Source organism: Grus americana, chromosome 22, assembly GCF_028858705.1.
Source record: "Grus americana isolate bGruAme1 chromosome 22, bGruAme1.mat, whole genome shotgun sequence".
NCBI classification, from domain to species: domain Eukaryota; kingdom Metazoa; phylum Chordata; class Aves; order Gruiformes; family Gruidae; genus Grus; species Grus americana.
Genome location: NC_072873.1, coordinates 5904903 through 5919645, shown reverse-complemented (window position 1 = coordinate 5919645; position 14743 = coordinate 5904903).

Sequence of the window (14743 nt, the reverse complement as noted above, 5' to 3'; positions counted from 1 at the left end):
GGACACCAGTTCTTGGAACAGTTGTTGCTGACTTCTGCTTTCCTAGAAGGTCAGTTTGTTATTGCAGTTTCTTTGTTTTGTGCTTATCTCAGACTCTGAGCTGTGCATATCAAGGACATCCCAGCCTCCCAGTGAAGCAAATACCCTTCCCTGTCAGTATTTTTTCATTATCACTGAGTTGCCTTTAGGGATGGTCCATCCCTGGACCAGGTTTGTTCAGTCCTAAGGAAAGAAGGCTCAAGAGGACCTTATTGCTTTCTACAAGTATGTAACAGAGGAGTATGAAGAAAGTAGAACCAAATCTTTTGTTAAAACCAGAATAAGATACAGTAATATAATCATAGAATCATAGAATGGTTTGGGTTGGAAGGGACCTCAAAGACCACCTAGTTCCAACCCCCTTGCCATGGGCAGGGACACCCTCCACTAGACCACATTGCCCAAAGCCCCATCCAACCTGGTCTTAAACACTTCCAGGGATGGGGCATCCACAACCTCTCTGGGCAACCTGTGCCAGTGCCTCACCACCCTCACAGGGAAGAATTTCTTTCTAACATCTAATCTAAATCGACCCTCCTTCAGCTTAAACCCATTACCCCTTCTCCTGTCACTACACTCCCTGATAAACAGTCCCTCTGCAGCTTTCCTGTAGGCCCCCTTCAGGTACTGGTAAGCCGCAATTAGATCTCCCTGGAGCCTTCTTTTCTCCAGGCTGAACAATCCCAACTCTCTCAGCCTGTCCTCATAGCAGAGGTGCTCAAACTCTTTGATCATCTTCATGGCCCTCCTCTGGACTCACTCCAACAGCTCCATGTCCTTCTTGTACTGGGGACCCCAGAGCTGGATGCAGTACTCCAGGTGAGGTCTCACAAGAGCACAGTAGAGGGGCAGGATCACCTCCCTCGACCTGCTGGTCACACCTCTTTTGATGCAGCCCAGGACATGATTGGCTTTCTGGGCTGCAAGTGCACACTGCCGGCTCATGTTGAACTTCTCATCAACCAACACCTCCAAGTCCTTCTCCTCAGGGCTACTCTGAATCCATTCTCTGCCCAGCCTATAGTCATGCTTGGGATTGCCCCGACCCACATGCAGGACCTTGCACTTGGCCTTGTTGAACTTCATGCAGTTCACACAGGCGCACCTCTCCAGCCTGTCCAGGTCCCTCTGGATGGCATCCCTTCCCTCCAGCGTGTCACCCGCACCACACAGCTTGGTGTCGTCGGCAAACTTGCTGAGGGTGCATTCAATCCCGCTGTCCATGTCACTGACAAAGATGTTAAACAGCACCAGTCCCAGTGCCGACCCCTGAGGAACGCCACTCATCACTGATCTCCACTTGGACGTTGAGCCATTGACTACAACTCTGAGTGTGACCATCCAGCCAATTCCTTATCCACTGAGTGGTCCATCCATTGAATCCATGTCTCTTCAATTTAGAGGCAAGCATGTTGTGTGGGACAGTGTCAAATGCTTTGCACAAGTCCAGGTAGATGACGTCTGTCAGTCTTCCCTTATCCACCAACACTAACCCCATCATAGAAGACCACAAATTTTGTTATGCACGATTTGCCCTTAGTGAAGCCATGCTGGTTGTCACCAATCACCTCCTTATTTTCCATGTGCCTGAGCATAGTTTCCCAGAGGATCTGCTCCACGATCTTGCTAGGCACAGAGGTGACACTGACTGGTCTATAGTTCCCCGAGTCTTCCTTTTTTCACTTTTTAAAAATGGGAGTTAGGTTTCTTATTTTCCAGGGGAATGTTTTGTGCACAGTTAAGATGAAAAATTGCAGTGGATCATGTATGTGCTGGAGTGAGCAGAGAGGGCCATAGAGCAGCTTGATACAAGAATTCAGGAGAAAAACATTTTTGGGAGTCTCATCCAATCCACCTGAAGATTCACAGATTCGCAGACTGGTAGGGATTGGAAGGGACTTCTAGAGATCATCTAGTCAAACCCCCCTGCTAGAGCAGGATCTCCTAGAACAGGTTGCACAGGATTGTGTCCAGGCGAGTTTTGAACATCTGCAGAGGAGACTCCACAACCTCTCTGGGCAGCCTGTCCCAGTGCTCAGTCACACTCAAAGTGAAAAAGTTTTTCTTCATATGCAGATGGAACTTCCTGTGTTCCAGTTTGTGCCCATTGCCCCTTGTCCTGTCAGTGGGCACCATAGAGAAGAGTCTGGCCCCTTCCTCTAGACATCCACCCTTTAGATATTTATAAGCATTGATAAGATCCCCTCTCAGTCTTCTCTTCCCCAGGCTAAACAGACCCAGCTCGCTCAGCCTTTCCTCATACCAGAGATGCCCCAGTCCCCTAATCATCCTCATAGCCCTCCACTGGAATCTCTCCAGTAGTTCCCTGTCTGTCTTGATCTGGGGAGCCCAGCACTGGACACAGAACTCCAGATGTGGCCTCACCAGGGCAGAGTAGAGGGGGAGGATAACCTCCATCGACCTGCTGGCCACACTCTTCTTAATGCACCCAAGGATACCATTGCCCTCACTGGCCTCGAGAGCACGTTGTTGGCTCATGGAGAGCTTGTTGTCCACCAGGATTCCCAGGTCCTTCTCTGCAGAGCTGCTTCCCAGCAGGTCAACCCCTGACCTGTGCTGTTACATGGCATTATTCCTCCCTGGGTGCAGGACTTAGTGAAATTCATTAGGTTCCTCTTCACCCAGCTCTCCAGCCTGTCCAGATCTCGTTGAATGGCAGTGCAGCCTTCTGGTATATCAGCCACTCCTCCCAGTTTTGCATCATCAGAAAATTTGCTGAGGGAACACTCTGTCCCCTCATCCAGGTCATTGATGAATATGTTGAATAGGACCAGACCAAGCAGTGACCCTTGGGGCACACCACTAGATACCGGCCTCCAACTGACTCTGTGCCGCTTATCACAACCCTCTAGGCTCTGCCATTCAGCCAGTTCTCTACCCACCTCACTGACCCCTGATCCACCCCATGCTTCCTAAGCTTGCTAAAGAAGTTGTTATGAGAAACAGTATCAAAAGCCTTGCTAAAGTCAAGGTAGACAACAGCCACTGCTCTCCCTTGATCCACCCAGCTGATCATGCCATAATAGAAGGTTATCAGATTGGCCAGGCATGATTTCCCCTTGGTGAATCCATGTTGACCACTCCCAGTAAGTTGCTGCTGCAAAGATTCTTGCAACAAAGCGTCCCATCACCATCTGGACAGGGACAAAGCATCCTTTCTGGGAGATTTTGATTCACCTTCTGTGCGTAACCCTTCACAAATATCCCCATTTAGTAGTAGTAGTGGTAGTAGTAGTATCATTACTTTCATAAACACTCTGTGACCATCTGTACAACATAGTCAGTAGAGGGTGTCCTGGGTCTGGCTGGGGTGGAGTTAACTTTCTTCAGAGCAGCCCATACAGTGCTGTGCTTTGTATTTGTGGCTAAAACAGTGTTGATAACTGTGTATTAGGTTTATGGAGGGGGGCGAGGGAGTAGGTGAGGCTGCAGGTTTAGCCGCTGTGAGAAGAGGTCAGGTTCTGCCCCCGTGCTGGACACAGACAGTTCCAGCCAGCTCCACAACAGTCCCATAGCAGGGCACATCTGAGCCCATCAACCAAGCTGGTGGTGCCCCTGGGAAAACACGTGTAAGAGCAGAAAACCTCAGACAGGCAGAGGAGGAGGGGCAAAAAAGAGAGTGAGAAACCACCCTGTGAACACCATGGTCAGAGGAGAAGGAGGGGTAGGAGAAGGTTTGCCCCTGCATCCCATGGAGGACCACATGCCAGAGCAGCATGATGTTTCCTGGAGGAATTGCAGGCCATGGGAAGGACCTCACTGGAGTAGGGGAAAAGTTGAGAAGGAAGGAGCAGCAGAGAAGAACTATTATATACCGACCATAATATCCCCTGTGCCGCTTGGGGCAGTGCTCCAAGTAGGGCACAGGAGTCAGGTGTAATGGAGTGAAGTTGAGCCTGGGAAAAGGGGAGAAGGAATGTGTGCTTCTAATTTTTTGTGTTGGATTTTCACTGGTCAAATATGTTTTAATTAGCAGTAAATGACATTAATTTTCCCCAAGCAAAACCTGTTTTGCCCATGACGATATTAAGGTGAGTGATCTCCCAGACTTTACCTTGACCCACGCAATAACACACCAACATTCTGGCACTTACTGAACAGCACTTGTGCAGCATCAAGGTTTTCTCTCTTCCCCGCCTGTCCCCATGCGCACACAGAGAGTAGTCAGATAGCAGGACAGCTGGCCCAGACTGACCAAAGGGATATTCCATGCCCTATGACCCCATGCTCAGCAATAAAAGCTCAGGGAAAGGAGGAGGAGGAGGAACATGCTTGTTTATGGCATTTGTGTTCCCAAGTGACTGTTACATGTGCTGATGCCCTGTTTTCCAGGCATTGGCTGCAGATGGGAGGTAATAAATGGAACTTACTTTGCTTGCACACACAGCTTGTGGTTTTCCCATTAAACTGTCATTATCTCAGTGAATCTGCTCACCTTCCTTCCATTTTCTCACCATCCCCTGGGGAAAGGGAGTGAGAGGCTGCGTGGGTGTTTGGCTGTTGGTCGAGTTAACCCCCACAGAGCGTTAATTGATACAGTCAGTGGAGTCTGGAGAATAAACAAACTCAGTTAGAAGCGGACCCTCACTTGGTCAGCTGAGGTGATCTTTATACATGGCTGAAGGTATTGAGTAAGGGCTGCATTCAGTTTCCCACATGTACATAACTGTTGCCTCCGGGTACCTCCTAGGACATTTCCTCTGGTGTCTGACTATACCTCTAAGAGGGAACAAATCTACCTCTATACTCCATCCATTATCGCAGGCAAGAAACTGACTTTTCTAAAACATGTTCACAATGAGGTAAAGAACTTTAGTTGCTAGACCTGCCCATCAACAGAAATCTTCAAATCTGTAAGATGTCATTTTAGCAAAACAAGTCAAATTTCCTAAGCCTTCATTCCTTTTGCATAAAATCATAAATGGGGTTGAGAGAGAGGCAAGCTAGAGAGAGATATTATTTTGATTTTTGTCATGTATGAAGATGTCTAAAAGCCCCCAAAGCAAGCCCTGGAAAAAATATCAATTTTATAGACAGAACTATTTGAGCTTGTAGTTAGTTTTCCCCCGTGTATTTGCCTGTTGAGATTAGTTCTAGAGATGCCCACATGTTCCTCTTGGAAGACATTCACCAGGACTCTGAAGGCACAGCAATGTTCTAATTGTCCTCATCGGTGTCATCTGGGATCTCCGCCCATGCATCCTCTTGTCCATAGGTCTACCAGCTCCAAACAAGCTCAGGCCTGGACATCTCCCTAACACACACACACACACACACACACACACACACATTCTGAATACATGCTTTCTGCTCTTCACAGAAAATTTCTAAAAATTCAGCTTAGTACATCTAATCAAAGAGTATCAGATCTTAAGTTTGGATTAATCTTTCCAGCCCTGCTTTTTAGACGAAAAGTTACTTACACAGTAGAATAAATTTAATTTGATACAAATACTTAATTAAAGAATTATTTTTTTTTTTTGTTACTGTGGGAAAAAGTTGTAGGAGCTAGTGGCAAGCTGATTAGCAAAGCCATTAATGGCAAAGCCATTAATTTTAATGAAAGCACATTTGGTTAAGATATTTTCTGAAAGACAGCTCCTATATTACATAGTAGAGAAGTTTGTTGCCTTTCTGGACAACAAGATAATTTCTTTGCAATTCTGTCATAAAACTTTGGCTCATTTTCCACCAAAATGAAGAATTGTGTCATATGCAGCACAGATGAAGTCTTTCAGATGGCTTCTGGTGGTGTTGTGCTTCCAAAGTTAACATATTTACTAGTGTATCTCTTAATTAACAAAAGTAGCAGGTTCTTAGCTCTTGCTTGGTACCACCATCTTGCCATGGTTTGTTGTCATGGTTTTACCCCAGCTGGCAGCTGAGCACCATGCAGCCGCTCGCTCACTGCCCCCCCCCCCCGCCATCGGGATGGGAGAGAGAATTGGAAAATTAAAGTGAGAAAACTCGTGGGTTGAGATAAAGACAGTTTAATAGATGAAGCAAAAGCTGCGCGCACAAGCAAAGCAAAGCAAGGAAATCATTCACCACTTCCCATGGGCAGGCAGGTGTTCAGCCATCTCCAGGAAAGCAGAGCTCTGTCACGCCTAACGGTTATTCGGGAAGACAAACGCCATCACTCTGAATGCTGCCGCCCTCCCCCTTCCCCCAAGCTCCTTATAAACTGAGCATGACTTCATATGGTATGGAATACCCCTTTGGTCAGTTTGGGTCAGCTGTCCTGTCTGTGTGTCCTCCCAACTTCTTGTGCACCCCCAGCCATTCTGTTGGCAGGGCAGTGCGAGAAGCAGAAAAAGCTTTGGCTCTGTGTAAGCACTGCTCAACAATAGGTCCATAGAACAAAAATATCTCTATATTATCAATGCTGTTTCCAGCCCAAATCCAAAACATATCCCCCTACTAGCTACTATGAAGAAAATTAACCCTTTCAGCTGAAACCAGGACACTTGTCTATTCCTGAATTTCCTCAGTAACAAAGATTTCAAATTAGCATTTTCTGCTTAACTCCATCAAAGTCTTCTTGTTTGGGAATATGCATCTCTTCATGCGAATATTAAGTGTATTCTGTTAAACAATACTGGCTGTATTTTACACTCTTGACCCTCTTTTAACATAGGAAGGAATTTAGGCAACGTTTTCCATGAAGTTTCACTTGTTCACTTTTTTCTTTGGTTAAGATTGTAATAAATAATAAATAAATCAATGCATAAAAATGTAGTGGGTGAAACTTTCTAATATTTCCAACGTGCTGTACTACACAGGAAAATTGTCTCTCAGAAGTGGCTCAGGGATGAGATGCATATAGGTCCTGCATTTCTGACATTTCCATGCCATGGCTAACAAGGAGGAGAGATTGAGAGATTTTTATTTTCCTGAAATGGAAGCATATGCTTAGGGGCTCTGCAGAGCTCTGGCCTTGGGCTGAGACTGCAAAGGACCTTGCTGACCTAGGAGAGAGGTTCGAATCTCTACAGAAGTCTTCACATTGACTGGACAATGTCTGCAAGTGAGCTGAAGGGCAAGACCAGATCTGAAAATGACCTTGGCAAATTGGAGCAAAACAGACTTATTTGTTCTCCATGAACACTCTGAGGAAGGGATAAGAGATGATCTCAAATGGCAGCCAGCAGGATTGATGTTAGAACAACCTTTCTAAGAAGGATAGCGAATCACTGGCACAGACTGATCAGGGCTCTGCTCTCTTCCAGGCGCTGCAGTTTTTCATTGTATCATTCAGTTTCCTAACACAATCCTGCTGGGTGTGGTATAGCCTGCCTGGAAAATAATGGTCTGCATGGTAGTTCTAAAGTATCTCTCTATCCAGGTGATTAATGCAAGCTGCCATGGGAAAGTGGTGCCTTATCTTCAAAGTGGTGCCGCCTTCTTCCAAGATTTAAGCATGAGCTACCAGGTGGAGAAGAATCTGCAGAAGCATCTGTAAAGTTTCACTGGGAAAGGCAGGTGAAAGAACCAGAAAAGAAACATTACAGTAATGTCTTGTTAGAGTAGACTTCTAAGAAAGGTTGGGAAGTTTTCCTTCTCTCCTAAGGGGAAAGTGACGACTGCCAAGGATACAGTGCAATGGAAGGATACAGCAGAAAGCACTTCTTGTGTCACTATTTATCCATTCTGTTACATCTCAAGTAATTTGGAACAGAATAACATCTCAGTTCAAATTTGCAACACTACAAATTGCAGGATACAGCTAAGGGACACTTTCCCACTATACTCCATGCCTCAATGTAAATTGCAAACTGCTTATGTGTTTCATGAGATTTTGCAAAAAAGGTGTTAAACCTAGGAAAATACCTTAGTGTCCTGAACAGATTCCGCCTTTAATTGCAAGCAACAAAGGGATCAGAATAATTCAAGGAACCAATTAATTTGAATTTGATGAGAAAAGCCATGTAGAGATTTTTGTGCAAGCCAAGACTTGGAAACTGCCCAAAATCTTAAAGACAATGTGTGCAAGAAATCAAAGTTGCTGTCATATCACAGATATGAGCACATCAGCATGTCATTTCTTCCTTCAATTGTCACAGATGCATTTCAGAACTGTTTGGGTTTTGTTGGTTTTTTTGTTTTGGGTTTTTTTTTTTTTTTCATTTAATTTTCACAGGGGATCTTCCCAAAAAAGACTTCTTTACTTGACAGAGGATTTCTCCAAAAAGTGTAAGCAGCATCAAAAGGCAGAAGGAATTTGAGCAGAAGGCTAGTCAAAAAACCCCCTCAAACCAAAAAAACCCCACCACATTCCACCAGGCGGCACTCTGGGAGAAATGGATGAGCTTTGAGACAATGTTCTGGTACTTACAGAATCATAGAATCATTTTGGTTGTAAAAGACCATTAGCAACATCAAGTCCAACCATTAACCTAGCACTGCCAAGTTCAACCACTAAATCATGTCCCAAAGCACCACAACTACACCTCTTTTAAATACCTCCAGGGATAAGGTCTCCCCTCAGACTCCTTTTCTCCAGGCTAAACAACCCCAGTTCCCTCAGCCGCTCCTCATAAGACTTGTGCTCCAGACCCTTCACCAGCTTTGTTGCCCTTCTCTGAACACGCTCCAGCAGCTCAATGCCCTTCTTGTACTGAGGGGCCCAAAACTGAACACGGTATTTGAGGTGCAGCCTCAGCAGTGCCAAGTACAAAGGGACAATCACTTCCCTAGTCCTGCTGGCTACACTATTTCTGATACAAGCCAGGATGCTGTTGGCCTTCTTGGCCATCTGGGCACACTGCTGGCTTATATTCAGCCACCTATTGACAATATCCTCAGGTCTTTTTTCGCCAGGCAGCTTTCCAGCCACTCTTCCCCAATCCTGTAGCGCTGCATGGGGTTGTTGTGACTCAAGTGCAGGACTTGGCACTGAGCCTTGTGGAACCTCATACAGTTGGCCTTAGCCATCCAGCTTGTCCGGATCCCTCTGTAGAGCTTTCCTACCCTCAAGCAGATCAACACTTCCACCCAACTTGGTGCCTGCAAAGTTACTGAGGGTGCATTTGATCTCCTCATCCAGATCACTGATAAAGATACTAAAAAGAACTGGTCCCAATACTGATCCCTGGGGAACACCACTTGTGACCCGCTGCCAACTGAATTTAACTCCATTCACCACATCTCTTTGGGCCCAGCCAGCCAGATTTTTACCCAGCAAAGACCTGGCTAAAAAGACATGGCCTGTCCAAGCCACGAGCAGCCAGTTTCTCCAAGAAAAACTTGTCAGATGTTCCCCTTAGACACAGTTTCTGTAGTAACATTAAAAGGCTACTAACACAAGGCTGATTATGTACGTTGGTGCGAAGAATTACTTCAGAATTAAAAGTCTTTTATTCTGTTCCTTTAGATATCAGTGAATGTGTTTTTATTTACTTTGGGAATGTTGTGGCATATCTATATGTTACAGCTCGAGATTTTCTCTCTCGCACAATTCTGTGTTTGAACTCAATTAGTAGGACAGTCCTAATTCTTCCTTTGAACTGCCATTTGATACAAAGGAAGGCAGAGAACTTGTGAGAAAAGGACAGGCAACAACCTCCTCCTGCGCTCATATAAGCTCATCCTACTGTTTACTTTTGGTCAGCCACCACTATGTTCAGGCACACATACGTCCATCCCCCCAAAAAAGATGCAGTCAAGTGTTAACCGTGCCCTCAAGCCAGACACAAACCTGCTATCCCAGTATCTAAAGGCTGTAAGGGGGTAAGACAGGTACATAATATGCTTGGTGTCATTACAATATCATGTTTAACTGCAGAAAAGCATAGTCATATGGAAATTAATCTTAAAAGATCTCTTCCAATGTGTATTTGTGAAGGGTCTAGAGCCCAAGTCTTATGAGGAGCAGCTGAGTGAATTGGGGTTGTTTAGCATAGAGAAAAGGAGACTGAGGGGAGACCTTATAATTCTCTACAACTACCTGAAAGGAGGTTGTAGCGAGGTGGATGTCAGTATCTTTTCCCAAGTAACAAGTGATAGAATGAGAGGAAATGGCCTCAAGTTTTGCAAGGGGAGGTTTAGATTGGATATTAGGAAAAAAATTCTTCACTGAAAGGTTTATCAAGCATTAGAACTGTCTGCCCAGGGAAGTGGTTGAGTCACAATCCTTGGAGGTATTTAAAAGAGGTGTAGATGTAGTGCCTAGGGACATGGTTTAGTGGTGGACTTGGCAGTGCTAGGTTAACAGCTGGACTCAGTGATCTTAAGGGTCTTTTCCAACCTAAATGTCCTGGTTCTGGCAAGGACAGAGTTAATTTCACAAGGAGCCAGACCAGGTGACCCAAGCTGGCTGGGGGCTATTCCATACCATGTGATGTCATGCTCACCATAAAAGGGGGCTAGTCGGGCAGGGGAGGGGCGGCGTGGTTTCGGTGGGTTCCGGGATGGGCTGAGTGTCTGGTCAGTCAGTCGCTGGATCGGTAAATTGTTCTCTGTTATCACCCATTGTGAATATCTGTTGTCAGTACTGTTGTGTTTTCCCTCTCCCTTGCTGTCCCAGTAAACTGCCCTTATCCCAATCCTTGAGGCTTTGCCGTTATTTTTCCGTTCTCCTCCCCATCCCGCTGGGGGAGGGGTGAGCAAGCGGCGCGTGGCACCCAGCTGCCAGCTGGGCCTAAACCACGTCACTAAATGATTCTGTGATTCTATGATCCTACTTTTTAACACTGAATTATTAATTTTGGAGCTTAGTTTAAAAGATGAAAGTGATTATATTTTTCAGAACGTAGTTTCCATTTCTATCTGCTTGAGGAGCTGCTAAAATTTTTACTTTTGCTAGGCATTGTTTATGCTAGAAAATTGTTAGGCTTTCCAAGGATGGAAAACAAGGAATTTCTTCTTAGATAATTGGTCATAATAGTGTTTGTAGGCACTATAATCTTTCAGTTGTGCTCATTGACAACAAGGTTCATAAGAGAGGATGAGAACTGAAAACCAAAAAATCAGCCCCTGCTTCACCCCTAAAATCCACCCTACCCAACCAGATGAGAGTAATACTGCCTGTTGTTGCACTTTTATGGTCCTCCATGGAATAGACTTCCTGTCTGCACGGAAGGACCATAGACATCTCTATCTGTTTTCTGCTGAAAAGAAAAAAAGGAAAGAAAAGGCAGACTGGGTGGAATACAAAGATGGGAGAGAAAGAGAGAAGATACAGAGAGTCCAGGTACTGGAAACATTTTAAAGCATTCAAAGAATATCATTGCTGTCATTTGAAGGAGCTGAGGTTTGAAGATCTTCAAGTCTTAGTAGCACTGTTACATCAAAAAAAAGAATAAGTGACTGTTGTCTTCATGCTTTATTGCTCACTGCTTTGAGAGGAAAGCTGTCAATAAAGAAAAAAAAAAAAGCCCCATATATCAATGTGTACCAATCTGCAGCAATCTGCATGCATTGATCATCCCTCCCTTGAAGTTAGGAAACCTCATACTAATTTTCTTGGTTTGTATTTGAATGCAAAGTTCTCATAACTAAATGAGTTGAGATAGTTATATCCAGAATTTATGCAGGAGCAGAACTCCATGCAGTCTTTTAATTTAGTTTACCTATGTTAGTACAATCAATACCATATTTTTTAATAATGTTTTTATAAGCCTAGTATGACTTCAGAGGAACACTCTACTCAGTACAAGGGATTCCCAGAGCCCTGGGAAGAATGCTAAAAAATTTAGGAGCACAGGTATTGTTTTCCTCAATCCTCCCAGTAATGGGGGGAGACTTCAGAAGAAACAGGCACGCCCAGGATATCAATACCTGGCTCCAGGACTGGTGTCTCCACCAAAACTTTGGAGTTTTAAACCATGGAAGAACCTTCAACACACAAGGCAGGCTGGGCCCTGATGGGATCCACCTGCCCCAATAGGGAAAATGCATCTTTACGTCTAGGCTGGTGGAACTGATTGAGGGATCTTTAAACCAGAATCCATGGGGGAAGGGGGAAAGGGATACCAACAGGATTCTAGTAGGTAAGCCAAGGGTTGGCATGGCATCACCTGAGGGTGGCAGTGCTAGTGGGAACATTTACACTGCTCCTGGGAGCACAGAGGGCTCAGGAGCATATTTGAAATGCTTGTACACCAACGCACACAGTATGAGAAACACACAGGATGAACTGGAGGCGTTGGTCAGCTCCCACAGTTGTGATATCATTGGTATTAGTGGACTTGGTGGAATGAGTCCCATGCCTGAAGTGCTGGGATGGAGGGCTACACACTGTTCAGGAGGGATGTGTAGGGCAGGCGAGGTGGAGGTATCGGGCTATATGTAAGGGAGAGGTTTGATTGTACAGCCCTTAAAGCTAGTGATGATATGGTTGAGAGCCTCTGGGTGAGGATTAGGGGGATGGAAAACAAAGGAGATGTAGTGGGTGTCTACTACCGATCACCCAGACCGGATGTAAACACTGATGAGTTATTCTACAGACAATTAGGAGAAATTTCTGGATTGGTAGCCCATGTCCTTAAGGGAGATTTCAACTTCCCAGACATCAACTGAGAACACCATACTGCTGTGATGAGCAGGTCCTGGAAATTCTTGAAGCTTGTAGGAGATAACTTCTTGTCACAAGTACTCAGTGAGCCAAGCAGGAAAGATGCCTTCCTAACATGCTGTTTTCGAATAGAGAAGGACTCGTTGAAGATGGGCATCTGACTAATAGGGATGAAGAAAAAGCAAAGGCATTCAATTTTTTGTTTGTTTGTTTGTTTTTTGCCTTAGTCTTTAATAATACTGATAGACCTTGGACAGCCTGGTCCTCTGAGTCAGAGGACCATGAGTGTGGGAACCGTGACTTTCCATTTGTGGACACTGAATTTGTAAGGGATCAGATGAATGTTCATAAGCCCATGGGGCTACATGGGATTTGTGCCAGAGTACCGAAGGAGCTAGTGGATGTTATGGCAGGACCCGTCTCAATCATCTACCAAAGGTCTTGGGATTCTGGGGAGGTCCTAGCTGACTGGAAGCTAGCCATTCTTATCCCAGTTTACAAAAAGTGTGTGAGGGAAGACCCAGGAGACGACAGACCTTTTAGTCTAACCTCAGTTCCTGGGAAAACTGTGGAGAAGATTATACTGGGTGCTGTTGAAAGGCACAGTCGACATGGGTTCACAAAGGGAAAGTCCTGTTTAACTAACTTAATATCCTTCTATAACAACGTCACCTGTCTAGTGGATGAAGGGAAGTGGTGGATGGAGTTTTTCTGGGTTTTAGTAAGGCTTTTGTTACCATCCCTCACAGCATCCTTCTGGACAAGTTGTCCAACTGTGAGATGAGCAGGTATATGGTGTGCTGCGTGAAGAACTGGCTGAACGGCAGGGCTCAAAGGGTTGTAGAGAATGGGCCTACATCTGGCTGGTGACCAGTCACCAGTGGTGTTCCTCAGGGTTCAGCTGTAGGGCCAGAACTGTTCAATATATTTACCAATGATATAGATGAAGGAGTTGAATGCACCATTATCAAGTTTGCTGAAAATACCAAACTGGGAGGTGCTGTTGACTCTCTTGAGGGACAAGAGGCCTTGCAGAGGGATCTAGATAGATTGGAGCATTGGGCAATGATTAATGGGATGAAATTTAAGAAGTCCAAATGCCCGATTCTGCACCTAGGATGGAGTAATGCTGGGTACAAGTATAAATTGGGAGAGTAATGGCTGGATAGCAGCCCCGCAGAAGGGGCTCTGGGGGTGCTGGTCAACAGGAGGTTCAATATGAGTCATCAGTGTGCCCTGGCAGCCAAAAGGAAAATCCACATCGTGGGGTGCATCAAACACAGTATAACCAGCTGGTCAAAAGAAGTGATTATGCTGCTGTATTTAGCAATTGTATGGCCTCACCTTGAGTATTGTGTGCAGTTCTGGGCATGGCAATTTAAAAAGGATGTGAAGGTCCTTGAATGCATCCAGAGAAGGGCAGCAAAGGCAGTGAAAGGGCTGGATGGAATGTCCTATGAGGAGACGCTAAAGAATTTGGGTTTGCTTAGTTTGCAGAAAATGAGGCTGAGGGGTGATCTCTTCTGGGAACCCAGAGGACAACTCACCCCAAGCTGCAGGGACCATCACAGACAGGATCTAGGGCCCAGCCCAGTGACTCTGAGAGGCAGCTGCAATGAGTCCTGCTAGGTTTCCCCGGGCAAGCTGGGCCCCTCCAGGCACATTCACATGTGCACCCCAGGCATGACTACACCTTCAGGCTGGCCACATAGATCAATGTGGATAGAAACACTCTGCAAATGCTGATGGCACCAGGAGCTTCATTCAGTTCACCTCCGATGATCAGGACAAGGATCTGTCAGTGGGACATACATATGTGTGCAAACACATATATAAACCAGATCTCCTAGTCACTGCTCTAGGCGCTCAGGGTGTGCAGTGCCTGCTTCTGGATCCCCAGTTTCATCACTGAGGTCCAGCACCACTACGACTGCTGGTACAGACCCTCCTGCCTCACCTACACCAACCTACCACCATCATAGTTGCTGGCACCCGTGCAGGCAAGCCCGTGAGGCCCCCAACCCCACTCCAGCTGCTGGGACACAGACCCACTTGCACACACAAACACATCCACAGACACAAATGTGTGATGTATCCCCCCAGTAAACAGCCTTAGACATAGGAGCCTACACAGCAGCTGGCCCTTGGGTCCTCCCATCTGCACTCGCC